This window comes from Bombina bombina, chromosome 6 (assembly GCF_027579735.1).
Source record: "Bombina bombina isolate aBomBom1 chromosome 6, aBomBom1.pri, whole genome shotgun sequence".
In the NCBI taxonomy this organism is placed as follows: Eukaryota; Metazoa; Chordata; class Amphibia; order Anura; family Bombinatoridae; genus Bombina; species Bombina bombina.
The window spans coordinates 376676892-376704757 of NC_069504.1; the positions used below are offsets into that span (position 1 = coordinate 376676892).

At 38.5% G+C, this 27866-nt stretch overlaps 1 long non-coding RNA gene across 1 annotated transcript; it reads left to right on the top strand.

Moving 5' to 3' along the window:
- The first annotated feature begins 951 nt into the window (after positions 1-951).
- On the top strand, positions 952-6719 carry LOC128665082 (uncharacterized). The gene is made up of 3 exons (XR_008402993.1): positions 952-1035; positions 5097-5302; positions 6625-6719. It is a non-coding gene; the product is annotated as an uncharacterized LOC128665082 (long non-coding RNA).
- The last annotated feature ends 21147 nt before the right edge of the window (positions 6720-27866 follow it).

A 27866-nucleotide genomic window follows, 5' to 3' on the forward strand; every position in this document is an offset into this window, starting at 1 on the left:
TACACCTTACAAGAGAAAAACAGTTAGGAAGCAGCGGTCTAAAGATCGCTGCTCCATAACCTGTCCGCCTGTTTTAAGGAGGCGGACAGACATTGCCGCAATTTAACCTGATCGAATACGATTGGGTTGATTGACACCCCCTGCTAGCAGCCGATTGGCCACGAATCTGCAGGGACGGCATTGCACCAGCAGTTCACAAGAGCTGCTGGTGCAGTGCTGAATGCGGAGAGCGTATTGCTCTACGCATTCAGCGAGGTCTGTCGGAGATGATCCGCAATGTCGGATCATGTCCGACAGGCCTTTCATAAATAGGCCCCTAACAGTGATAATTTTTACAGAAGCATTTCTGCCATTATATGTATTATTCAAAGATGTAATCCGTTTATGTGCGTTTCAGTTTTGACTGGAATGTCCTTTTGATAAATGGTTTTGCATATGTTCCTGGTTCTCCCCACTTAAGGTGCACTCAAAATCTTGGCATTACCAGTTAGACCTATATTTTCTAGGAGGAGGCTTGATTAGCTTCTTGGTATTGTGTTGGCATCAGCAATTCACTATAGGGATCTTGCTGGTGATTGGTGGATATAGATATATGCCTCTAGTCATTCGCTCACCCAATGTGTTCAGCTAAGTCTGGAACTGACTTAAACTATGAGTTTAACCCATTTTCAGTAGAGTTTAATATCCCTTTAAAGAAAGAAGAATCCTGTAAGTATTCTCTAACAGAGCCATTATATTTGTGAGCATTCACTGACCTCCAAAATCTACTAAGTATATCAATTAGTCATTGCAGCAGAGGTTATTTTGTTTGCCTGAATATTCTCCATCCATTTTATGTGAATGTTTATCTTCCTAGATGGAGTGATCAAGTGGTGGGATCTTGATAGTGGACGGCTGACTCAAACAGCATCTGAACACTCTGGGATGATCACTCACTTGTTGTACTGGGGAGAGACTAAGCTAGTTTGCTCCTCTTCAAATGATGGCACATTTATTGCTTGGTCCTCAGGTGCTGTTGTGTTTGATCGTATCAAGGTGAGTACAGCTATTCTCTTACAAAATTATTTCATGTTCGAAATTCATTGAGCTTCCCCTGTCTTCTCCAGGATTTTGTGAGTGGGCTCTCCTGACATTACAGCTATACTTGCATGTGGTTCCTAATACATAATGTCTTGCACTTCAAACAAAAACGCTAGCTACATGGAAAACAATTATTATAACTATAATACCCCATTGTAAAATGCTTTATTTAAATGTTTATGATTGTAAAATATTTTCAAATCGATTTTGTTACCTTAAAATATGCTCGATGGATAGAGCAAAAGGTGTAGCCAAGGATGGCCACAGTTATTCTATGGCAATCTGGAAGTGTGGCCTGGATGTTTCATCTACACCATGAAATTCATAAACACTCTGTTGTCTCAGATTGGTCTCACTATTTCAAAGCTTACAAGATTGTCTCTTTTTAGTTTTATTTTGTTTTATCATTCTTTAACTGTTTTACTGTTTTAATTTTTTATTTTATTTTTTGCATATGTAAGAGTGGACTGTTTTCTAGAGGGAGCTTTTTTCAGTTTTGTTTGCTTTGTAATGTTTCAGTCCTTGGCTAAAGCCTGCCGCTTCCACCTTAAAAATATCGCTAAAATTAGACATTTCCTTACACAAAACACAACAAAGATTTTAATTCACTCTCTCATCCTTTACCGCCTCGACTACTGCAACTCTATCCTCTCTGGTCTCCCTAGCTGCCGCCTAGCTCCTTTACAATCCATAATGAATGCCTCTGCCAGGCTCATCTTCCTTACTCGTCGCTCTTCATCTGCTGCACCTCTCTGCCAATCCCTTTGCTGGCTTCCTATTGCCTCCAGGATTAAACACAAAATTCTCACTCTGACACACAAAGCCCTCAATTGCACTGCTCCCCCCTACATCTCAGACCTTATCTCCAGATACTCTCCCTCCTGTCCCCTTCGCTCCGCTCATGATCTCCTACTCTCCTCTTCTCTTGTTACCTCCTCACATTCCCATCTACAAGATTTCTCAAGACTGGCTCCCATCTTATGAAACTCTCTGCCTCGCTCCACAAGAATCTCCCCTAGTTTTAAAAGCTTCAAGTGCTCCCTGAAGACTCTACTATTCAGGGACACTTACAACCTACACTAACCTTCCTATCTCCACTGCTATCCCCTAAAACCCCATAGCATGTAAGCCTATGAGCCCAGCTGTTTGTAGTTCACCTTCTTAAGAGTCGACTACAACAGTGCAACTCTCGGCAGGACCCTCTCTCCCCATTTGATCCCTGTAATCTTTTTTATATACCACCCATGTTCATAGCGCTGCAGAACCTGTTGGTGCTCTACAAATACCTGATAATAATAATCTATACCTATATATCTAGAGATAATTATATATAGGAATAGATATACAGATATATATATATATATATATATATATATATATATATATATAGGAATATATCTCAAAATACTTAGAATACATTCCCCTTTGTGAAGAACATTGGAATGGGACATCAGCGATGTCTGTCGGACATGATCCGCTGATCTGATCATGTCGGACAGACATTTCATAAATAGGCCCCTATATGTGTATTAATGTGTTTATGTATTTTACTGTATATTTACTGTACATATTTAACATTCTAATGTTCTTCACTTACAGGAAAATGTTTTTTTATTCTTAAATACATATTTCTATGTATGTGGGTATTTACTTACAGCTGCATATCTATTCCTATAGATACAAATCTTCAAGGGAACCCAGCACACACTTATTGTTCCAACTCCCAGGGTGCCAGCCAAATTAGTACACAATAATCCACAAAGGTAGGCACTCACTGGCGTTTTAACCAAACCAAACTGTTTGGTTAAAACGCCAGTGAGTGCCTACCTTTGTGGATTATTATTCCTATAGATATATAGGTATATATATATATATCTGTATGTATTTTACATGAACGATATCAGATATTTATAGAAATATATATTTAATAATAAAAAGTACATTATTTTCTATGTCAAGAACATAGGATTATAAAATATTCATTTTGCACATTGTGGGTTAGCACACATATGAACTTAGTATTCTTAAGGAGCGTTATTGAAATATTACATATAAAATATTTTAAAAAATATATATAAATTATTAAAAATTAATAAACATACTGTGAAATATTCAAAAGAATCCATAAAATATATCTATATGTATTTAAGAATAAAAAGTACATTTTCCTGCAAGTGAAGAACATTGGAATGTTAAATATGTACAGTAAATATACAGTAAAACACATAAATACATAAATACATATGTATTACATAAATATACATATTTATACATATATATATGTATTTCTATTATAGGTAGTGTAATTATGAGTGTAACTGTACTTTTAAATGTATTTTTAATTTTTTTTTGTGTAACTTTTTATTTGAGCGTAACAGTTAACCAGAGCTCTGAGGTCGTGCTCTCTTGACAAAGATCAAATTCACCTGGGTTAGAGGTGTAGGATGCTATCTTACAGGATGAATTATGAACATGTAGTTAAGATAATATTTCAACAAATTTTGACCACTTTACGAAATCTCTCCTGTTCTATTTTATTCACAATCACACACACACACATATATACTGTGTATATATATATATATCCTATATAATAAAAGGCCAAGTGTGTTTGTCCGAAGCTGTCATGCGCAGTAGACAATGCGTGCAAGGACAAACACACCTGGCCTTCAACACAGCATAGTGAGTAACGGGCCGGACGTGGGTGTGGGCGTGGTCCTATGTGATGTGGGCGTGGTGCAGCCGGGCATGACGTGGACGGGGGCGGATGGGCCGTGGCATGGGTGGGGCCGAGCGGGGTGTGGGCGGGGCCGGGCGTGTCATGCCGAGAGCTCAAAAGAGCTCTAAAGAGGGGGGGATAGAGAGAGAGCAAAGAGACTGAGAGAGACAGCAAAAGAGATGGGGGAGAGATAGATCAAAAGAGGGGAGATAGAGAGAGCAAAAGAGAGGGAGAGAGACAGCAAAAGAGAGGGGGAGAAAGAGAGAGAGGAAGAGAGACAGCAAAAGAGAGGGGGGAGGGAGAGCAAAAGAAAGGGGGAGAGAGATCAAAAGAGGAGAGATAGAGAGAGCAAAAGAGAGGGAGAGAGAAAGCAAAAGAGAGGGGGAAGAAAGTGGAGAGAGACAGCAAAAGAGAGGGGGGAGAGAGAGCAAACGAAAGGGGGAGAGCTCAAAAGAGGGCAGAGAGAGTGCAAAAGAGAGGGGAGAGAGAGCATAAGAGAGGGGGGAGAGAGAGCATAAGAAAGGGGAGAGAGAGAGCAAAAGAGGGGGGATAGAGAGAGCAAAAGAGAGGGGGTAAAGAGAGCGCAAAAGAGGGGGGATAGAGAAAGCAAAAGAGGGGGGATAGAAAGAGCAAAAGAGAGGGGGAGAGATAGAGCAAAAAAGAGGGGGAGAGAGAGCACACAAAAGAGGGGGGATAGAGAAAGCAAAAGAGGTGGGATAGAGAGAGCAAAAGAGAGGGAGAGAGAAAGCAAAAGAGGGGGGTAGAGAGAGCAAAAGAGAGGGAGAGAGACAGAAAAGAGAGGGGAGAGAGACAGCAAATGAGAAGGGGGAGAGAGAGCAAAATAGAGGGGGGAGAGAGAGAGAGCAAAAGAGATGGGGGGAGAGCAAAAGAGAGGGGAGAGAGAGCAAAAGAGAATGGGCGAGAGAGAGTAAAAGAGAGGGGGTGAAAGAGAGGGGGGAGAGAGAGAGAGAGAGCAAAAGAGAGGGGGAGAGCGCAAAGAGAGGGGGAGAGAGAGCACAAAAGAGAGGGAGGAAAAGAGAGAGGGAGAGAGAAAACAAAAGAGAGGGGGGAGAGAGTAGAAAAGAGGGGGATAGAGAGAGAGCAAGGGGTGGAACCGCTGTACTGCAAAAATTGGCCCTTGTACACGGGCTTTAGGACTAGTATATATATATAAATAATGCTAAGGACGTCACATGTTTGCTGTAATAAAGTGCTGGTACTTCTCAAGTTTTTAAAGTCATGTTTTTTCAATATTTTTTTGTTATAAAGAATTTCCCTTATTAATTTGGTCCTTTAGTTGGGAAGTCCAATCTTCAGCCTTGCTATCAACTATGGGCGCCGTTTGCTGGTGTGCGGATTCAAGACACACCTCTCTGTTTACCCATTAGATGAGAAGAAAACAACCGGGCACATAATTGACCTGAAGAGGAGCTGCTCTGACCATAAGCACACAGATATTGTATCATCCATTGTGTCTCTAGATAATCAGATTTATACAGTTGGGTGAGTGAATGATATCAAATGATTCATGCTGAATAAGATGAAATGTATGTGCTGCATCTACAGTGTGCAATAAGGTAGCTAGTTGTTACCTCTCCAGCTATTTCTTGTGAAAACCGCCTGTCATTAAATTGACCAAACCCTGATGTTGGTGCCGTCTAAACTGAAGGAAACTCTTTGCTTGCTTCTAAATTGTAATGACATGTAATTTAAGCATATAATCTATATAATATTACCTATGTACAATTAGTGATTTCATCATAGCCTACAGCACATCTACTGTACAACAATTTGTATACTAAATAAAGCTAACAAAAAGCCAATATAGGCCTAGATTATGAGTGGAGCATAAAATTGCGCTTTCGCTAGATGGATATTTGCACTCGTAATATCAGTGCATGTAAATGTGTGTTGGTATTTGAAGTCCAGTGCAATGCAAACGTAACCTCATGTTCTTATTGCATGGAAGCTTTGCCCTTACAAAAGCACGCTTCCATAGTCTCCAATGGGTGCCTCGTTTTAATGCCAATAGGCACGGCAGAGAACCTAGCGCAGCGAAGGAGGTAAGTCACGCAGCCATGGGCAGCAAAGGTTAAATATATATGTATACATATATATTTATGTGTTTAAATGTGTATATACACATATTAACACATAAATATATATATATATATATATATATATATATGCATATATATATTTTGAGTAATAACACAGTCTCCTTAGACCGCAATGTAGAGGCACTTTTCAGTGCAGTTTTTTGTCTAATACCCCATATCCACACAATTTAACCCCTTAAAACTGCTTTGTGCAATCATATTTTAAAAATAAATAAAATGCACAAATATTTTATAATAAAAAAGTAAGAATACTCTTTATTTTGGGGGCAGTTGGGGGCCATTTTTAAAATTAACCAGAGATCTGATCCCTGGTTAATTTTCCGAGCTCCAATTGCTATCGCAAACTCACGGTAGCATTAAACAGCCACTTGTAATGACTGGTTATTTAACATGCTACCTTGAACGGGCGAATTTGCCCGTTTACGGGCGCACGTTAAATTAGTGCTCCACTTGTAAACTAGCCCATAATTTGGAGTCACTGGGAAGTTGCAGCTTCTCACCACAGATGTAGAAAGAAAATATTTTTGGGGGGTTTCCCTAGAATTCAAAACCTTTGAACTTCAATAAATTGCAAATTATTATTTTTTATTTACATACATTTTTATTAAAGACTTTTGGCAGCCAGTGGGTTAAATGGGATTAGATTATACTTTTCTTAGTAAGCCTGACCCTTGATTATTACATTCTAGTTTCTTCTTCATTCAGGTATGACAAAAAGTTTCTGATATTTGACACATATCAGACTTCTGAAAAAATCAGTCTCATAGCTGTGCATTGCAATTTACGTGCACATGAAGCAGGTATCACACACCTCATGCTTGTCCGAGAACGTGAAATTACAAGGTATGAATGTCTTCTTTTTTTTTTAAGAGGCATGTCCTTACAAAGTGTTCGCTTAAAGAACATATACCCATATGCTAAATCACTTGAAAGGAATGCAGCCTGTAACAAGCTGACAAAAAAATATCACCAGAGCATCTCTATGTAAAAAAGTAAGACATTTTTACCTCAACATTTCTTCAGCTCACCAGATTAAGTGATCTATGAACAGTTATACTTCAGCTACTGTCCAGCAACAAGTTAAAAAAAATATATAACCAGTCAGCAGTGCTGAGGTCATGCTTTGCTGTGATCTCATGAGATTTCATAGTAAGCTTCCCTAAACTGAATAGGAAAATAACATCCTGATTGGCTGCTTAAATCCCTTTACAATGGGATGTGGTTACTAAGGAAATTTTAAGGTAAAATATCTTCTTTATTTACATAGAGATGTTCAGGTGATATTTATAGTCAGCAATTTACAGTTATGTTGCATCACATTCAAATCCTTCAACATTTGGGTATCATAGCCTTTAACATTAGTTTTTGTTTAATAGGTGAAGCAAGGACCAAACTAACCAAGAAGTACTGCAGTGTAGATACTCAAACTTCACTTAACTTCTGTTCTCTTAACAATGTCACAGTACTCACTTGCAGGAAAATTTTATGTGATTTGAAAATCTGTTTTCTGTATCATTCAAAGCTTTTCATCGCTTTTTGTTTCTGTAAAGTATTGTATATTATATATACTGTTCTATTAAAGGCATTTTAAATTATTTAATCTAAAAAAGAATATTTTATAGGTGTTCTTTTTTTTTTTTTAAACAGATGGTTCTGTGCTGGAAGATTTTTTGTTCTAATGCTTGTGGGGTATGGCACCAATAGAACTGTGGATGTTTTCCTTATTAGCCAGTGTGCACCTATTCCACAGTCCAATTGTGTACTTCTTAACAGTCTCAATTAAATACAAATATAAACCTATTTATACTTAAACGTTTTCAAGGCAAACAAACAAACATTTGTGGTATCTCAATTTTTTAGTTTAATGTATCTTCCAAAGAGACCACACACTTTAAGCTTGAACAATATATCATCTGCTCTGCTAGCTCCAGAATATTATAAAATGGCAAAATTATTTATTATTACTATAGATTTATGTTAAGGTGTATTGTTATTTTCTTTCATGTAATTGGCAAGAGTCCATGAGCTAGTGACGTATGGGATATACAATCCTACCAGGAGGGGCAAAGTTTCCCAAACCTCAAAATGCCTACAAATACACCCCTCACCACACCCACAATTCAGTTTTACAAACTTTGCCTCCTATGGAGGTGGTGAATTACGTTTGTGCCTGATTTTCTTCTGTGATATGTGCTTCTCAGCATTTTGAAGCCTGATTCCTCTCAGAGTACAGTGTTTGTCAGAGGGATGTGTAGGGAGTATCACCTATTGATTCTATGGTTTTCCTCACGGGAAATCTTTTCAAAGTTTCTCTGTTATCAGTCGTAGAGATTCATCTCCTACCTCCCTTTGCAGATCGATGACATACTCTCATATTCCATTACCTCTACTGATACTGTTTCAGTACTGGTTTGGCTATCTGCTATATGTGGATGGGTGTCTTTCGGTAAGTATGTTTTCATTACTTAAGACACTCTGAGCTATTGTTTGGCACTTTATGTATTAATATAACGTTTTAAATATATGTATTGTACTTATATTTGCCATGAGTCAGGTTTATGTATATTTCCTTTTGCAGACTATCAGTTTCAAAATTGGGAAACATATTTAGGAAGTTATTTTTTCTTACCTGGGGTATAGTTTTTTTTTCAAAATTGACTGCTTTTTCAGTCATTTTCAAGGGCAAAATTAGGCTTGCAAGGTCACAAAATGCTGACATTTATTGTGTCATTCTTGGCGCGAGAATTTTTTTGGCGTGAAGGTACGTTCGGTGACGCAAATTCATAATTTCCGGTGTCTTAGTTGACGCCAGGTTTCCTTGCACAAGGTTGCGTCTGCCATGACGTGAGTTGCGTCATTTCCAGATGTTGTTAGCGCCAAAAAATTTCATTTTGCGTTGTGCGTCATACTTTTATAATTGTATTATTTAAACCCCACTTCCTATATGCCTCTTGCCTTTTTTATGCTCAGAGGGCTATGCTGTTTGCGTTTTTTTCCCATTCCTGAAACGGCCATATAAGGAAATTGATCATTTTGCTTTATAAGTTGTTTTTTTCTCTTACATTTGCAAGATGTCTCAATCGGATCCTGTCTCAGAAACCACTGTTGGAACCCTGCTGCCTGATAACAGTTCTACCAAAGCTAAGTGTATCTGTTGTAAGTTAGCAGAGATTATATCTCCAGCTATAGTATGTAACAGTTGTCATGATAAGCTTTTACATGCAGAGAATGTATCCATCAATACTAGTACAATGCCTGTTGTGCCTTCAACATCTAATGTACATGATATCCCTGTAAATATAAAAGATTTTATTGCTGATGCGATTCAGAAGGCTTTGTCTGCTATCCCGCCTTCTAATAAACCTAAAAGGTCTTTTAAAACTTCTCATAAAGTTGATGAAATTTAAAATGACCGACAACATACTGAATTATCCTCCTCTGATGAGGATCTATCTGATTCAGGAGATCCTACCTCAGATATTGACACTGACAAATCTACTTATCTCTTTAAGATGGAGTATATTCATTCCTTGTTAAAAGTGGTGTTGATTACTTTGGATATTGAGGAAATACTTGAGTCTACTTGATACTAAAATTAGTAAATGTTTAAATTCTGTTTATAAACCTCCTGTGGTTACTCCAGAGGTTTTTCCAGTTCCTGATGCTATTTCTGATATGATTTCAGAGGAATGGAATAGGCCTGGTACTTCTTTTATTCCTTCTCCTAGGTTTAAAAAGTTGTTTCCTTTGCCAGTAGTTAGATTGGAGTTTTGGGAAAAAATCTTTAAAGTTGATGGGGCTATTTCTACTCTTGCCAAACGTACTACTATTCCTATGTAATATAGTACTCCTTTTAAGGACCCTTTTGATAGGAAACTTGAATCTTATCTAAGGAAAGCTTATTTATTTTCTTGCTACATTCTTAGGCCTGCTATATCCATGGCTGATGTTGCAGCTGCATCAACTTTTTGGTTGGAAAGCTTAGCGCAACAAGAAACAGATCCTGATTTGTCTAGCATTGTTCGCTTGCTTCAACATGCTAATCATTTTATCTGTGATGCTATTTTTTATATCATCAAAATTGATGTTAAATCTATGTATTTAGCTATTTTAGCTAGAAGAGCTTTGTGGCTCAAATATTGGAATGATGACATGGTATCTAAGTCTAGATTACTAATCTTTCTTTCCAAGGTAACAATTTATTTGGTTTTCAGTTGGATTCAATTATTTCAACTGTCACTGGGGGGAAGAGAGATTTTTTACCTCAGGATAAAAGATCTAAGGGTAAATCTAAAGCTTCTAATCGTTTTCGTTCTTTTCAACAGAATAAGGAACAGAAAGCTAATCCTTGCCCCAAAGAATCTGGTTCCAATTGGAAACCTTCTTCAAGTTGGAATAAATCCAAGCCTTTTAAGAAATCAAAGCCAGCCCCCAAGTCTGCATGAAGGTGTTGCCCTTATTCCAGCTCAGCTGGTGGGGGGCAGATTAAAATTTTTCCAGAAAATTTGGGCAGATTCTGTCCAAAATCATTGGATTCAGAGTATTGTCTCTCAAGGGTATCGAATAGGATTCAGAGTAAGACCTCCTATGAGAAGATTTTTTTCTCTCACACGTCCCAGCAAATCCAGTGAAGGCTCAGGCTTTTCTGAAGTGTGTTTCAGATCTAGAGCTTTCAGGGGTAATCTTACCAGTTCCGTTTCACGAATTGGGTCTGGGGGTTTATTCAAATCTATTCATTGTCCCAAAGAAAGAAAATTAATTCAGGCCAGTTCTGGATCTGAAAATTTTGAATTGTTTTGTAAGAGTGCCAACTTTCAAAATGGTTACTATAAGGACTATTCTGCCTTTTGTTTAGCAAGGTCATTAAATGTCCACGATAGACTTACAGGATGCATATCTTTATATTCCGATTCATCCAGACCACTATCAGTTTCTGAGATTCTCTTTTCTAGACAAGCATTATCAATTTGTCGCTCTTCCATTTGGCCTAGCGACAGTTCCAAGAATTTTTTCAAAAGTTCTCGTTGCCCTACTCTCTGTAATCAGAGAACAGGGTATTGTGGTGTTTCCTTATTTGGACGATATCTTGGTACTAGCTCAGTCTTTACATTCTGCTGAATCTCACATGTATCAACTAGTGTTGTTTCTTCAAAGACATGGTTGGAAGATCAATTTACCAAAAAGTTCCTTGATTTTAGGTTTCCAGATAGATTCAGTGTCCATGACTCTGTCTCTAACAGACAAGAGACAAATAAAATTGATTTCAGCTTGTCGAAACTTTCAGTCTCAATCATTCCCTTCAGTGGCTATGTGCATGGAAGTTCTAGGTCTCATGACTGCAGCATCGGACACAATCCCCATTGCTCGTTTTCATATGAGACCTCTTCAGCTTTGTATGCTGAATCAATGGTGCAGGGATTATACAAGGATATCACAATTAATATCCTTAAATCTCAATGTTCGACTCTCTGTGATTGGTTGGTTAAATCACCATTGTATAGTTCTAGGGGCCTCTTTTGTTCATCCAACCTGGACTGTAATCACAACAGATGCAAGTCTTTCAGGTTGGGGAGCTGTCTGGGGATCTCTGACAGCACAAGGGGTTTGGAAATCTCAAGATGCAAGGTTTCCAATTAATATTTTAGAATTTTGTGCTATTTTCAGGGTTCTTTGGGTTTGGCCTCTGTTGAAAAGAGAACCATTCATTTGTTTTCAGTCAGACAATATCACAATTGTGGCATATGTCAATCATCAGGGTGGGACTCACAGTCCCCTAGCTATGAAAGAAGTATCTTGGATACTTTCTTGGGCAGAATCCAGCTCTTGTCTCATTTCTGCAGTACACATCCCAAGTGTAGACAATTGGGAAGTGGATTATATCAGCCGTCAGACTTTACATCCGGGGGAGTGGTCTCTCCATCCAGATGTGTTTTTTCAGATTTTTCAGATGTGGGGTCTTCCAGAAATAGATCTGATGGCTTCCCATCTAAACAAGAAACTTCCCTGGTACTTGTCCAGGTCCAGGGATCCTCAGGCGGAGTCGGTGGATGCATTAGCAGTTCCTTGGTTTTACCAACCTGGTTATATCTTCCTGCCTCTAGTTGTTCTTCCAAGAGTGATCTCCAAGATCATCATGGAACAATCATTTGTGTTTCTGGTAGCACCAGCATGGCCTCACAGGTTTTGGTATGCGGATATTGTCTGGATGTCCAGTTGCCAACCTTGGCCACTTCCTTTAAGACCAGACCTTCTGTCTCAAGGACCATTTTTCCATCAGGATCTCAAATTGTTAAATTTGATGTAACTTGAACGCTTAGTGCTTAGTCATAGAGGTTTCTCTGACTCAGTGATTGATACTATGTTACAGGCCCGTAAATCTGTTTCTATGAAGATTTATTTTCGAGTTTGGAAGGCTTATATTTCATGGTGTTCTTCTTATAAATTCTCCTGGTATTCTTTTAGAATTCCTAGAATTTTACAGTTTCTTCAGGATGGTTTGGATAAAGGTTTATCTGCAAGTTCCTTGAAGGGACAAATCTCTGCTCTTTCTGTTTTATTTTACAGAAAGATTGCTAAGCTTCCTGATATTCACTGTTTTGTACTTGCTTTGGTCCATATCAAGCCTGTCATTAAATCAATTTCTCCTCCTTGGAGTCTTAATTTGGTTTTGAAGGCTTTACAGGCTCCTCCTTTTGAGCCTATGCATCCTTTGGATATTAAACTACTTTCTTGGAAAGTGTTGTTCGTTTTGGCTATCTCTTCTGCTAGAAGAGTTTCCGAATTATCTGCTCTTTCTTGTGAGCCCCCTTTTCTGATTTTCCATCAGGATAAGGCAGTTTTGCGGACTTCATTTAAATTTGTACCTAAAGTTTTGAATTCTAACAACATTAATAGGGAAATTGTTGTTCCCTCTTTGTGTCCTAATCCTAAGAATTCTTTGGAGAGATCCTTACATTCTTTGGATGATGTAAGAGGTTTGAAATATTATGTTGAAGCTACTAAAGATTTCAGGAAGACTTCTAGTCTATTTGTTGTCTTTTCTGGTTCTAGGAAAGGTCAGAAAGCTTCTGCCATTTCCTTGGCATCTTGGTTAAAGCTTTTGATTCATCAGGCTTATTTGGAGTCAGGTCAGGCCCCGCTTCAGAGAATCACAGCTCATTCTACTAGATCAGTCTCCACTTTGTGGGCTTTTAAGAATGAAGCTTCAGTTGATCAGATTTGCAAAGCAGCAACTTGGTCTTCTTTGCATAAATTTACTAAATTCTACCGTTTTGATGTTTTTGCCTCTTCGGACGCAGTTTTTGGTAGAAAAGTTCTTCAGGCAGCTGTTTCAGTTTGATTCCTCTGCTTATGTTTTAAGTTTTTTCTTTTCAATTATGAGAAAAACTTTTTTTTATGTGGATTTAATTTTTTCAGCAGAAAAAGGCTGTTTTTATTTTTATCCCTCCCTCTCTAGTGACTCTTCAGTGGAGTACCACATCTTGGGTATTACTATCCCATACATCACTAGCTCATGGACTCTTGCCAATTACATGAAAGAAAAATTAATTTATGTAAGAACTTACCCGATAAATTCATTTCTTTCATATTGGCAAGAGTCCATGAGACCCACCCTTTTTATGGTGGTTATGTTTTTTTGTATAAAACACAATTATATTTCCAGTTCCTTTTTTTATGCTTTTTACTCCTTTTTCTATCACCCCACTACTTGGCTATTCATTAAACTGAATTGTGGGTGTGGTGAGGGGTGTATTTGTAGGCAATTTGAGGTTTGGGAAACTTTGCCCCTCCTGGTAGGATTGTATATCCCATACGTCACTGGCTCATGGACTATTGCCAATATGAAAGAAATTAATTTATCAGGTAAGTTCTTACATAAATTATGTTTTTTTCCCCATTTTTAAGTTGTATTTTCCCTATACGTCTTTATAAGCAATCAAGGGTATATGTACATTTTTCCTTTTTAAATAAAGTAATTTTTAAAGTGTTTTTATGTGATAGATTTCTGACAGGCTCATTTGATCGAACCATTGGTGTGTGGTCACAAGATGGACAGCTAATTCAAAGACTTCGACATTTAACCAGCCCCATCACTGGTCTGTGCTATGTCTCATCTGTGAAATCTGTGTGGATCACCAGTGGAACCAATTCTCCCATACTTTTGGATCCACGATCTGGAGACATTGTAAGTGTTAGTAAACAAAGTCCATTATTCACAGTGAGCACTTTCAGTTCACTCACATGCTGTGTTTATTGCACAATTGACATACTCGCTGCTGCTTCAATCCCTGCAGCATTCAATCCTCTCCTCAAGGGTGGGACCCCCTAGTACCTTCCAATGCTTTGTTTGGCTTGTGTTAATAATTAAATAAATTTGAGTAGATACAGTTAAATATAAATAATTAATTGTAACTAGTTTTTAACTAAAAATGTGATTATAATGTAATTTTATTTTGAGTCGTTACCTTAAACATAAGTGTACAATATTAGTGACCACCTCTGCATATAATACTTTTTATAGAGTACCTGGTCTAAATTATGTCACAATTTTAACTTCTCATATTTATTGCAAAGAATTCTGCTTTATACTGATCAGGTATAGGGCTGCATTGCTATATTAAAGGGACATGCAACACAAATGTTTTCTTTCACGATTTAGAAAGAGCATGAAATTTTAAACAACTTTCTAATTTATTTCTATTATCTAATTTGCTTCATTCTCTTGATATACTTTGCTGAAAAGCATATCTAGATAGGCTCAGTAGTTGCTGATTGGCTGCCCATGTGATGCCTTGTGTTATTGGCTCACCCATGTGCATTGCTATTTCTTCAGCAATGGATATCTAAAGAATGAAGCAAATTAGATAATAGAAGTAAATTGGAATGTTGTTAAAAATTGTATTATCTATCTGCATCCTAAAAGAATTTTTTTGGGTTTAGTGTCCCTTTAATGCAGCTTCTGATTGGCTGTTTGAATCAAAGCACCCTAGGGGCCTGATGTTCAAAACCTCTCTGGTCAGGTGAGATGATCTAAAATGATCCTCCAATACTGTGAGATCCCTAGTGAAATTTTCAAAAGGCAGATTTTGCTGTGCTTCTCCAAGGGGTGTTCCCTGCATTTTTGTATGTGATAGAAAAGCCCAGTAAAATATAGCACTGCATTACATCAGAATTCAGTTGCATTGACACACCATGCTTTGTATTTTATATCACTTTACACGTTAGATTAACTTTTATTAAATTGAAACTTTGCACTTTCTATTTTTATTTTATTTTGTATACAGTGGAGTATTTAGGACTGTGATTTTACAAATACTTTTGGTGTAAGTTTAACAATTTAGTCTCATACTTTGTATATTTATGTGTATCTTTTACAGCTTACATTGCACTTTGCATTTCTTGTATTTATTTTAAAACTGAAAAACTGTCAGCTTCTGTTTCCCAGAGAGCTTCATTACTTTCTATGGGCCAGATAAACAAACATTCTCTAGTTTGGAAATAAATTATAGTGCAGAATTCACAGGGGCAGAACTCAATGTTCTAAGAAAAAGGGAGGAACCTGGAAGTCCCAGAGAGATAAGAGATGCTTTCCATAGAAAGTAATCAAGCTCTATGGGATACAAAATTTCACATAGGAGAGAGAAAGTAATTTGAGTACCCCTGAGGCTGATATAAAGGCAATCGCCTAGATTACGAGTCTTGCGTTAGCCTTAAAAAGCAGCATTGAGAGGTCCCAACGCTGCTTTTTAACGCCCGCTGGTATTACGAGTCTGGCAGGTACAGGTGTACTGCTCACTTTTTTTCCGCGACTCGAGCATACCGCAAATCCCCTTACGTCAATTGTGTATCCTATCTTTTCAATGGGATTTTCCTAACGCCGGTATTACGAGTCTTGGAAAAAGTGAGCGGTACACCCTCTCCTGTCAAGACTGTTACCGCATTTAAAAGTCAGTAGTTAAGAGTTTTATGGGCTAAGGCCGTAACATAAAACTCTTAACTAAAGTGCTATAAAGTACACTAACACCCATAAACTACCTATTAAACCCTAAACCGAGCCCCCCCCCCCCACATCGCAAACACTTAAATAAAGTTTTTAACCCATAATCTGCCGACCGGACATCGCCACCACTTAAATAAATATAATAACCCATAAACCGCCGCACTCCCGTCTTGCAAACACTAGTTAAATGTTGTTAACCCCTAATCTGCTGTCCCTAACATCGCCAACACCTACCTACATTTATTAACCCCTAATCTGCCGCCCCCAACATCGCCGCCACTATATTAAATGTATTAACCCCTAAACCTAAGTCTAACCCTAAACCTAACCCCCCCTAACTTAAATATTATTTAAATTATACAAAATAAAATTAATATAATTAACTAAATTATTCCTATTTAAAACTAAATACTTACCTATAAAATAAACCCTAAGCTAGCTACAATATAACTAATAGTTACATTGTAGTCATCTTAGGGTTTATTTTTATTTTACAGGCAAGTTGGTATTTATTTTAACTAGGAACAATAGTTATTAAATAGTTATTAACTATTTAATAACTACCTAGCTAAAATAAATACAAATTTACCTGTAAAATAAACCCTAACCTAAGTTACAATTACACCTAACACTACACTATAATTAAATTAATTACCTAAACTAACTACAATTAATTACAATTAAATTAAATAAACTAAAGTACGAAAAAAACACTAAATTACAGAAAATAATAAAATTTTAAACTAATGACACCTAATCTAATCTCCCTAATTAAATAAAAAGCCCCCCAAAATAATAAAAATCCCTACCCTACACTAAATTACAAATAGCCCTTAAAAGGGCCTTTTGCGGGGCATTGCCAAAAAGTAATCAGCTCTTTTACCTGTAAAAAAAAAATACAATACCCCCCAACATTAAAACCCACCACCCACACACCCAACCCTACTCTAAAACCCACCCAATCCCCCCTTAATAAAACCTAACACTAACCCCTTGAAGATCACCCTACCTTGAGACGTCTTCACCCAACCGGGCAGAAGTGATCCTCCAAACGGCCAAAAGTCTTCATCCAATCCGGGCAGAAGAGGACCTCCAGATAAGTAGAAGTTTTCATCCAGACGGCATCTTCTATCTTCATCCATCCGGAGCGGAGCGGGTCCATCTTCAAGACAGCCGACGCGGAGCATCCTCTTCCAATGACATCCAACTGAAGAATGAAGGTACCTTTAAGTGACGTCATCCAAGATGGCATCCATTGAATTCCGATTGGCTGATAGAATTCTATCAGCCAATCGGAATTAAGGTAGAAAAAATCATATTGTCTGATCCAATCAGCCAATAGGATTGAGCTTGCATTCTATTGGCTGTTCCAATCAGCCAATAGAATGCGAGCTCAATCCTATTGGCTGATTGGATCAGCCAATAGGATTTTTTCTACCTTAATTTCAATTGGCTGATAGAATTCTATCAGCCAATCAGAATTCAAGGGAAGCCATCTTGGATGACGTCACTTAAAGGTACCTTCATTATTCAGTTGGATGTCGTTGGAAGAGGATGCTCCGCGTCCGCTGGCTTGAAGATGGACCCGCTCCGGATGGATGAAGATAGAAGATGCCATCTGGATGAAGACTTCTGCCCGTCTGGAGGTCCTCTTATGCCCGGATCGGATGAAGACTTTTGGCCATTTGGAGGATCACTTCTGCCCGATTGGGTGAAGGGATTTTTATTATTTTGGGGGGCTTTTTTATTTTATTAGGGGGATTAGATTAGGTATAATTAGTTTAAAATTCTTGTAATTATTTTATTATTTTCTGTAATTTAGTGTTTGTTTTTTTCGTACTTTAGTTTATTTAATTTAATTGTAATTAATTGTAGTTAGTTTATTATTATTATTATTATTATTATCAGTTATTTGTAGAGCGCCAACAGATTCTGCAGCGCTAGTTTAGGTAATTTATTTAATGATAGTGTAGTGTTAGGTGTAATTGTAACTTAGGTTAGGGTTTATTTTACAGGTAAATTTGTAATTTTTATTAGCTAGGTAGTTATTAAATAGTTAATAACTATTTAATAACTATTGTACCTAGTTAAAATAAATACAAAGTTGCCTGTAAAATAAAAATAAACCCTAAGCTAGCTACAATGTAACTATTAGTTATATTGTAGCTAGCTTAGGGTTTATTTTATAGGTAAGTATTTAGTTTTAAATAGGAATAATTTAGTTAATTGTAGTTATTTTATTTAGATTTATTTAAATTATATTTAAGTTAGGGGGGTGTTAGGGTTAGGGTTAGACTTAGGTTTAGGGGTTAATAACTTTATTATAGTGGCGGCGACGTTGGGGGCGGCAGATTAGGTGGTTAATAAGTGTAGTTAGGTTGCGGCGACGTTGGGGGGGGCCGATTAGGGGTTAATAAATATAATGTAGGTGTTGGCGATGTTGGGGGCAGCAGATTAGGGTTTCATAAGTATAATGTAGGTGGCAGCGGTGTCCGGAGCGGCAGATTAGGGGTTAATATTATAATGCAGGTGTCGGCGATGTCAGAGCGGCAGATTAGGGGTTAATAAGTGGAAGATTAGGGGTGTTTAGACTCGGGGTTCATGTTAGGGTGTTAGGTGTAGACATAAAAAGTATTTCCCCATAGGAATCAATGGGGCTGCTTTAGGAGCTGAACGCTGCTTTTTTACAGGTGTAAGGTTTTTTTTCAGGCGATTCTGCCCCATTGATTCCTATGGGGAAATCGTGCACAAGCACGTTTAGCCAGCTCACCACTACCGTAAGCAGCACTGGTATTACAGTGAGATGTGGAGCTAAATTTTGCTCTACGCTCACTTTTCTGTGGCTAACGAAGGGTTTGTAAAAACCTGTAATACCAGCGTTGTCTTAAGTGAGCGGTGAGAAAAAAATGCTTGTTAGCACCGCAAGCCTTACCGACAAAAACTCGTAATCTAGCCATTTGTTTGCATCAATTGCAAATTAAACTGAAATGTTTTCACTACAATTTAACTTGCTTTTGTCTATATTTTGGTATATACAGCTGGCGAGGAAAATCAATGAGACCAGCTTGTTTAAAATGCTTAATTTGTTTTACAAGACTTGTGAGAGAGTTCAGACATACCCTGGGAACTCCCCTGCCCCTCCCACTTTTTGAAACTGTCTGTTTTAGTTTACAATGGAGCAAATACAAAGTGCAATGTAATTTGTTAACGATACACAGAAATATACAAAGTATGATCCTAGTTTGATAAAGTAACACAGAAACTTTCAAAACATAATCAGAATTTGAAAAATCCCTGCTAGATCTAAATCTGTATTAGAATATAAAAGAGAAAGTGTAAAGCTTAAATGCAATACAACTAAAAGGACCCAATCTGAAATGTATAGTAATAGAAAACACAAATCACAAAGTGTAAGTGTAACAAAACTCTCATATCATGCAATGCTTTATTGCTCTGGGCTTGTCTCTCCTTCAGAAATGAGAGAGATCTCGCAGGGCTAAAGAGTTACACCTTTTTTCTTTTGGGCATTCAGTGAGTTCAGCACTTTTTAATATCAGGGCCTAAGTGATAGGCGGGATTAGGAAAATAAGTCTGCATTTTACAGACGTTCTAGTCAAAACATAATACTTTTTTTTTTAGAATAGGAGAATTTTTGCACTAAACTAGTAAGCACAGTTATTTTTCTTAGTGATAGCTTTTACCGTAAGTGGGATAAACGGAGCATACTTCTGTATGATCTGTGTACCTGCTTTCAGACACAGCACCTGCTCACAAACGGCTAGATTTAGAGTTTGGCGTTAGCTGTCAAAACCAGCGTTAGAGGCTCCTAACGCTGGTTTTGGGCTACCGCTGGTATTTAGAGTCAGTCAGGAAAGGGTCTAACGCTCATTTTGCAGCCGCAACTTTTCCATACCGCAGATCCCCCTACGGCATTTGCGTATCCTATCTTTTCAATGGGATCTTTCTAACGCCGGTATTTAGAGTCTTGGCTGAAGTGAGCGTTAGAAATCTAACGACAAAACTCCAGCCGCAGAAAAAAGTCAGGAGTTAAGAGCTTTCTGGGCTAACGCCGGTTCATAAAGCTCTTAACTACTGTGCTCTAAAGTACACTAACACCCATAAACTACCTATGTACCCCTAAACCGAGGTCCCCCCACATCGCCGCCACTCTATTAAATTTTTTTAACCCCTAATCTGCCGACCGCACACCGCCGCCACCTACATTATCCCTATGTACCCCTAATCTGCTGCCCCTAAGACCTCCGACCCCTATATTATATTTATTAACCCCTAATCTGCCGCCCCCAACGTCGCCGCCACCTACCTACAATTATTAACCCCTAATCTGCCGACCGGACCTCACCGCTACTCTAATAAATATATTAACCCCTAAAGCTAAATCTAACCCTAACCCTAACACCCCCCTAAGTTAAATATAATTTAAATCTAACGAAATAAATTAACTCTAATTAAATAAATTATTCCTATTTAAAGCTAAATACTTACCTGTAAAATAAATCCTAATATAGCTACAATATAAATTATAATTATATTGTAGCTATTTTAGGATTAATATTTATTTTACAGGCAACTTTGTATTTATTTTAACCAGGTACAATAGCTATTAAATAGTTAATAACTATTTAATAGCTACCTAGTTAAAATAATTACAAAATTACCTGTAAAATAAATCCTAACCTAAGTTACAATTAAACCTAACACTACACTATCAATAAATTAATTAAATAAAATACCTAAAATTATCTACAACTAAACCTAACACTACACTATCAATAAATTAATTAAATACAATACCTACAAATAAATACAATTAAATAAACTAACTAAAGTACAAAAAATAAAAAAGAACTAAGTTACAAAAAATAAAAAAATATTTACAAACATTAGAAAAATATTACAACAATTTTAAGCTAATTACACCTACTCTAAGCCCCCTAATAAAATAACAAAGCCCCCCAAAATAAAAAAAATGCCCTACCCTATTCTAAAATTAAAATAGAAAAGCTCTTTTACCTTACCAGCCATTAAAAGGGCCTATTGCAGGGCATGCCCCTAAGAATTCAGCTCTTTTGCCTGTAAAAAAAAACATACAATACCCGCCCAACATTACAACCCACCACCCACATACCCCTAATCTAACCCAAACCCCCCTTAAATAAACCCAACACTAAGCCCCTGAAGATCTTCCTACCTTATCTTCACCACGCCGGGTATCACCGATTGGTCCAGGCTCCGATGTCTTGATCCAAGCCCAAGCGGGGGCTGAAGACGTCCATCCTCCGGCTGAAGTCTTGATCCAAGCCCAAGCGGGGGCTGAAGACGTCCATCCTCCGGCTGAAGTCTTGATCCAAGCGGGGGCTGAAGATGTCCATGATCCAGCTGAAGAGGTCCATCATCGGGCAGAAGTCTTCATCCTATCCGGGCAGAAGAGGAGATCCGGACCTGCAAACATCTTCATCCAAGCGGCATCTTCTATCTTCTTCCATCCAATGACGAGCGGCTCCATCTTCAAGACCTCCGGCGCAGATCCATCCTCTGCTTCCGACGTCCTAAAACAGAATGAAGGTTCCTTTAAGGGACGTCATCCAAGATGTCGTCCCTCAAATTCCGATTAGCTGATTCATTCAGCCAATCGGAATTAAGGTAGGAAAATTCTGATTGGCTGATGGAATCAGCCAATCAGATTCAAGTTCAATCCGATTGGCTGATCCAATCAGCCAATCAGATTGAGCTCGCATTCTATTGGCTGTTCCGATCAGCCAATAGAATGCAAGCTCAATCTGATTGGCTGATTTTCCTACCTTAATTCCGATTGGCTGATAGAATCCTATCAGCCAATCGGAATTCGAGGGACGCCATCTTGGATGACGTCCCTTAAAGGAACCTTCATTCTGTTTTAGGACGTCGGAAGAAGAGGATGGATCCGCGCCGGAGGTCTTGAAGATGGAGCCGCTCGTCATCGGATGGAAGAAGATAGAAGATGCCGCTTGGATGAAGATGTTTGCCGGTCCGGATCTCCTCTTCTGCCCGGATAGGATGAAGACTGCTGCCCGATGATGGACCTCTTCAGCCGGATCATGGACATCTTCAGCCCCCACTTGGATCAAGACTTCAGCCGGAGGATGGACGTCTTCAGCCCCCGCTTGGGCTTGGATCAAGACTTTAGCTGGAGGATGGACGTCTTCAGCCCCCGCTTGGGCTTAGATCAAGACATCGGAGCCTGGACCGATCGGTGATACCCGGCGTGGTGAAGATAAGGTAGGAAGATCTTCAGGGGCTTAGTGTTAGGTTTATTTAAGGGGGGTTTGGGTTAGATTAGGGGTATGTGGGTGGTGGGTTGTAATGTTGGGGGGGTATTGTATGTTTTTTTTACAGGCAAAAGAGCTGAATTCTTTGGGGCATGCCCCGCAAAAGGCCCTTTTAAGGGCTGGTAAGGTAAAAGAGCTTTTCTATTTTAATTTTAGAATAGGGTAGGGCATTTTTTTATTTTGGGGGGCTTTATTATTTTATTAGGGGGCTTAGAGTCGGTGTAATTAGCTTAAAATTGTTGTAATATTTTTCTAATGTTTGTAAATATTTTTTTATTTTTTGTAACTTAGTTCTTTTTTATTTTTTGTACTTTAGTTAGTTTATTTAATTGTATTTATTTGTAGGTATTGTATTTAATTAATTTATTGATAGTGTAGTGTTAGGTTTAATTGTAGATAATTGTAGGTATTTTATTTAATTAATTTATTGATAGTGTAGTGTTAGGTTTAATTGTAACTTAGGTTAGGATTTATTTTACAGGTAATTTTGTAATTATTTTAACTAGGTATCTATTAAATAGTTATTAACTATTTAATAGCTATTGTACCTGGTTAAAATAAATACAAAGTTGCCTGTAAAATAAATATTAATCCTAAAATAGCTACAATATAATTATAATTTATATTGTAGCTATATTAGGATTTATTTTACAGGTAAGTATTTATCTTTAAATAGGAATAATTTATTTAATAAGAGTTAATTTATTTCATTAGATTTAAATTATATTTAACTTAGGGGGGTGTTAGGGTTAGGGTTAGACTTAGCTTTAGGGGTTAATACATTTATTAGAGTAGCAGCGAGGTCCGGTCGGCAGATTAGGGGTTAATACTTGTAGGTAGGTGGAGGCGACGTTGGGGGCGGCAGATTAGGGGTTAATAAATATAATATAGGGGTCGGCGGTGTTAGGGGCAGCAGATTAGGGGTACATAGGTATAATGTAGGTTGCAGCGGTGTACGGAGCGGCAGATTAGGGGTTAAAAAAATATGCAGGGGTCAGCGATAGCGGGGGCGGCAGATTAGGGGTTAATAAGTGTAAGGTTAGGGGTGTTTAGACTCGGGGTACATGTTAGGGTGTTAGGTGCAGACATAGGAAGTGTTTCCCCATAGGAAACAATGGGGCTGCGTTAGGAGCTGAATGCTGCTTTTTTGCAGGTGTTAGGTTTTTTTTCAGCTCAAACGGCACCATTGTTTCCTATGGGGGAATCGTGCACGAGCACGTTTTTGAAGCTGGCCGCGTCCGTAAGCATCGCTGGTATTGAGAGTTGCAGTGGCGGTAAATTATGCTATACTTTCCTTTTTTGGAGCCTAACGCAGCCATTCTGTGAACTCTAAATACCAGCGGTATTTAAAAGGTGCGGGGGAAAAAAAGCCAGCGTTAGCTACGCGGGTCGTTACCGACAAAACTCTAAATCTAGCCGAAAGGAAGCATGTTTATAAGATTTATAACAAACTTTATTTATAAAGAACCAGCCAACTAATTACTGATTTATTACTAGTCTAATAAATATGTAGGAATTATAAACAAATACAATATAACAAGAACTTCTGATATTCAGTTGTTTTTTTTATATCTTTGTTGTTGTAAGAACTGTGATGTTTATAATGAATATTATTATATTTTGAGCACTCATTATGAAACATGGGAACTGAATGAAAATGTTTGTTTAAAATGCTAAGATTACTCATGGCAATAATATAGCTATATGATAGGGCAGCCATCTTTGCTTGAGCATTCTGTTAAATCTGCTTTCCAAATACTCTTGAATGGCTGAACAATTTTATCAATTGAGCCCATATTGGCAGTCACCACAAATACTGAAAATTGGAAGTGATTTTTTTAAAAATTTAATTCATTAACATATGAGAAAAATTATTAGAATTATGAGGATTTCTAGACAATGTGTGAGCCACAATATCTAAACTAATCTCCATGGTACATGGGAAGACAGTTATCATGAGCTAGAAAATTCTTGGCTTTATTTGGTTAAACGTCACTCAGCAGATGCAGCTATATAAAGCCTCAAATTCAGTTATAAAATCTTTGCTCATGCATGCTCAGTATTAAAAAACAGAAAAACTTACGGCCAGATTACAAGTTTTGCGTTATGAGCTGTGCGGTGCTAACGTGCAGTTTTTTCTCACAACTCACTTACCTGCAGCGCTTGTATTAAAGGATTTTACAAACCCGGCGTTAAAAAGCAAGAAGTGAGCGTAGAGCAAAATTGAGCTCCATACCGCATTTCAATACCAGCACTGCTTAAGTCAGCGGTGAGCTGGTCGTACGTGCTCGTGCACAATTTCCCCATAGACATTAATGGGGAGAGCCAGCTGAGAAAAAGTCTAACACCTGCCAAAAAGCAGCGTAAAACTCAGTAACGCAGCCCAATTGATTCCTATGGGGAAACTAAAGTTATGTTTACACCTAACACCCTAACATGAACCCCGAGTCTAAACACCCCTAATCTTACACTTATTAACCCCTAATCTGCTGCCCCCGACATCGCCGGCACCTGTATTATACTTATTAACCCCTAATCTTCCGCCCCAATGTCGCCGCAACCTACCTACACTTATTAACCCCTAATCTGCCGCCCCAATGTCGCAGCCACTATTCTAAATTTATTAACCCTAACACCCCCTAACTTAAATATAATTTAAATAAATCTAAATAAAAAATACTATTATTATCTAAATAATTCCTATTTAAAACTAAATACTTACCTATAAAATAAACCCTAACCTAGCTACAATATAACTAATAGTTACATTGTAGCTAGCTTAGGGCTTATTTTTATTTTACAGGCAAGTTTGTATTTATTTTAACTAGGTAGAATAGTTACTAAATAGTTATTAACTATTTAATAACTACCTAGCTAAAATAAATTCAAATTTATCTGTAAAATAAAACCTAACCCAAGTTACACTAACACCTAACACTACACTACAATTAAATAAATTACCTAAATTAAATACAATTAAATAAATTAAATTAAATTAGCTAAATCACAAAAAAAACACTAAATTACAGAAAATAAAAAAAAAATTTAAAACTAATTATACCTAATCTAATAGCCCTATCAAAATAAAAAAAAGCCCCCCCCCCAAAATAAAAAAAAAACCTAGCCTAACCAACCCCCCAAATATAAGCCTAACTAAAAAAAACTAACCTCCCCATTGCCCTGAAAAGGGCATTTGGATGGGCATTGCCCTTAAAAGGGCATTTAGCTCTATTGCAGGCCCAAAGCCTTAACCTAAAAAATAAACCCACCCAATACACCCTTAAAAAATCCTAACACTAACCCCCGAAGATTCACTTACCGGGAGAAGTCTTCATCCAAGCGGCAAGATGTTTTCAACGAAACCGGCAGAAGTGGTCCTCCAGATGGTCAGAAGTCTTCATCCAGATGGCAACTTCTATCTTCATCCTTCCGGCACGGAGCGGGTCCATCTTCAAGACATCCGACGCGGAGCATCCTCTTCATCCGACGGACTAACGATGAATGAAGGTACCTTTAAATAATGTCATCCAAGATGGCGTCCCTTAGATTCTGATTGGTTGATAGAATTCTATCAGCCAATCGGAATTAAGGTAGAAAAAATCCTATTGGCTGATGCAATCAGCCAATAGGATTGAACTTCAATCCTATTGGCTGATTGGATCAGTTAATAGGATTGAGCTCTCATTCTATTGGCTGTTCCAATCAGCCAATGGAATGCGAGCTCAATCCTATTAGCTGAACCAATCAGCCAATAGGATTTTTTCTACCTTAATTCCGATTGGATGATAGAATTCCATCAGCCAATCGGAATCTAAGGGACGCCATCTTGGATGACATTATTTAAAGGTACCTTCATTCGTCGTTAGTCCATCGGATGAAGAGGATGCTCCTCGTTGGATGTCTTGAAGATGGACCCGCTCCGCGCCTGTCAGGGTGCCAGGAATCAGACTGAGATGAGAAGTGCAAAAATAATCACACCTTTATTAATAAAAAAAAATAATAAAAAGTCCACAAGTCAAATAACAAGCCAGGAGTCAAAACCAGAGCTGGTAGTCAGACGAGCTGAGTCAGGAGCCAAAGCGAGTAGTCAAACGAGCCGGAATCAGGAACATGGAGAACAGCAGAGTCAGGAACAAGCCAGGGATCAGGAACCAGGAGGGACGTTAGACAGCCAGGTAATACACAGGAGCTCTCACAAACAGGTCTGGGACAACGCAAAGCATACTGAAAAGAGGCCCTTTAAATAATAAGTGATGACATCACAATTCTGAGACTGCATCCTTTCTCACACACATGATGCACACCAGTCTGGCCATAAAAGGAAGTGCAGGAAATTAGCAGCATCCACCACAATGCACCATAGTCAGGAAGAGAGGTGAGTAAAATGGCTGCCAGCAGCACATGGTAAACACAAAAGGGAAAAAACCCTGACAGTACCCTCCTCTCAACGACCCCTCCCCTGTGGGAGGACAAAAGGCTTATTGGGGAAAGGGCATGGAAGGCACAGAGGAGGGCGGGAGCATGAACATCAGAGGAGGGAACCCAAGAACGCTCCTCCGGACCGTAGCCCCTCCAGTAAACCAAATACTGTACACAGCTCCTGGACATACGAGAGTCAATAATGCTGCTGACCTCATACTCCTCATGGTTATCAACAGAGATAGGATGGGGACAAGGCAACACAGTGGTAAACTGATTACAAACCAATGGTTTCAACAGGGAGGCATGAAAAACATTGGAGATGCGCATTGCAGGAGGAAGGTCGAGAGCGTAGGCCACAGGATTGACCCATTGGAGTATTCAAAAAGGACCAACATAATGGGGAGCCAGTTTATTGGAAGGCACACAAAGGTTCAAGTTGCGGGAGGACAGCCAAACTCTCTCACCAACCTGGTAGGAAAGCACGGGCAGACGCCTACGATCAGCCTGGAACTTTTGGCGCTGCATAGAACGATGAAGGCAATCCTGAATCTGCACCCACGTTGAACGGAGTTGCCGGAGATGCTCCTCCAAAGCCAGAAAATACCCTGAGACATGAATGAATCGGGCAACAAGGATGGCTGAAACCCATAATTCGCCATGAACGGGGATAACTTGGAGGAAGCATTAATAGCACTATTACGAGCAAACTCTGCCAAAGGTAACAGTTCAGACCAATTATTGTGGTGATCTGAGACATAGCAACGGAGGAACTGTTCCAGAGCTTGATTAGACCGTTCCGCAGCCCCATTGGATTGAGGGTGATATGCCGAGGAGAAGGAAAACTGGATCCCCATTTGAGCACAAAAGAAACGCCAAAATCTGGAGACAAACTGGCTACCCCGGTCCGACACTATCTCCTTGGGTAACCCATGTAAACGGAAGACCTCCCGGGCAAAAATTAAAGCAAGCTCCTGAGCGGTAGGCAACTTCATCAAGGGAATGCAATGTGACATTTTAGAAAAACGATCAACCACCATAAGGATAACAGTATTGCCATTGGAAACAGGGAGCTCGACAATGAAGTCCATGGAAAGATGTGTCCAAGGACGCTCACCATTAGCAATAGGTTGAAGAAGACCCACAGGAAGACGTCGAGGAGTCTTATTCTGTGCATAAACTGAGCAGGAGGCAACATA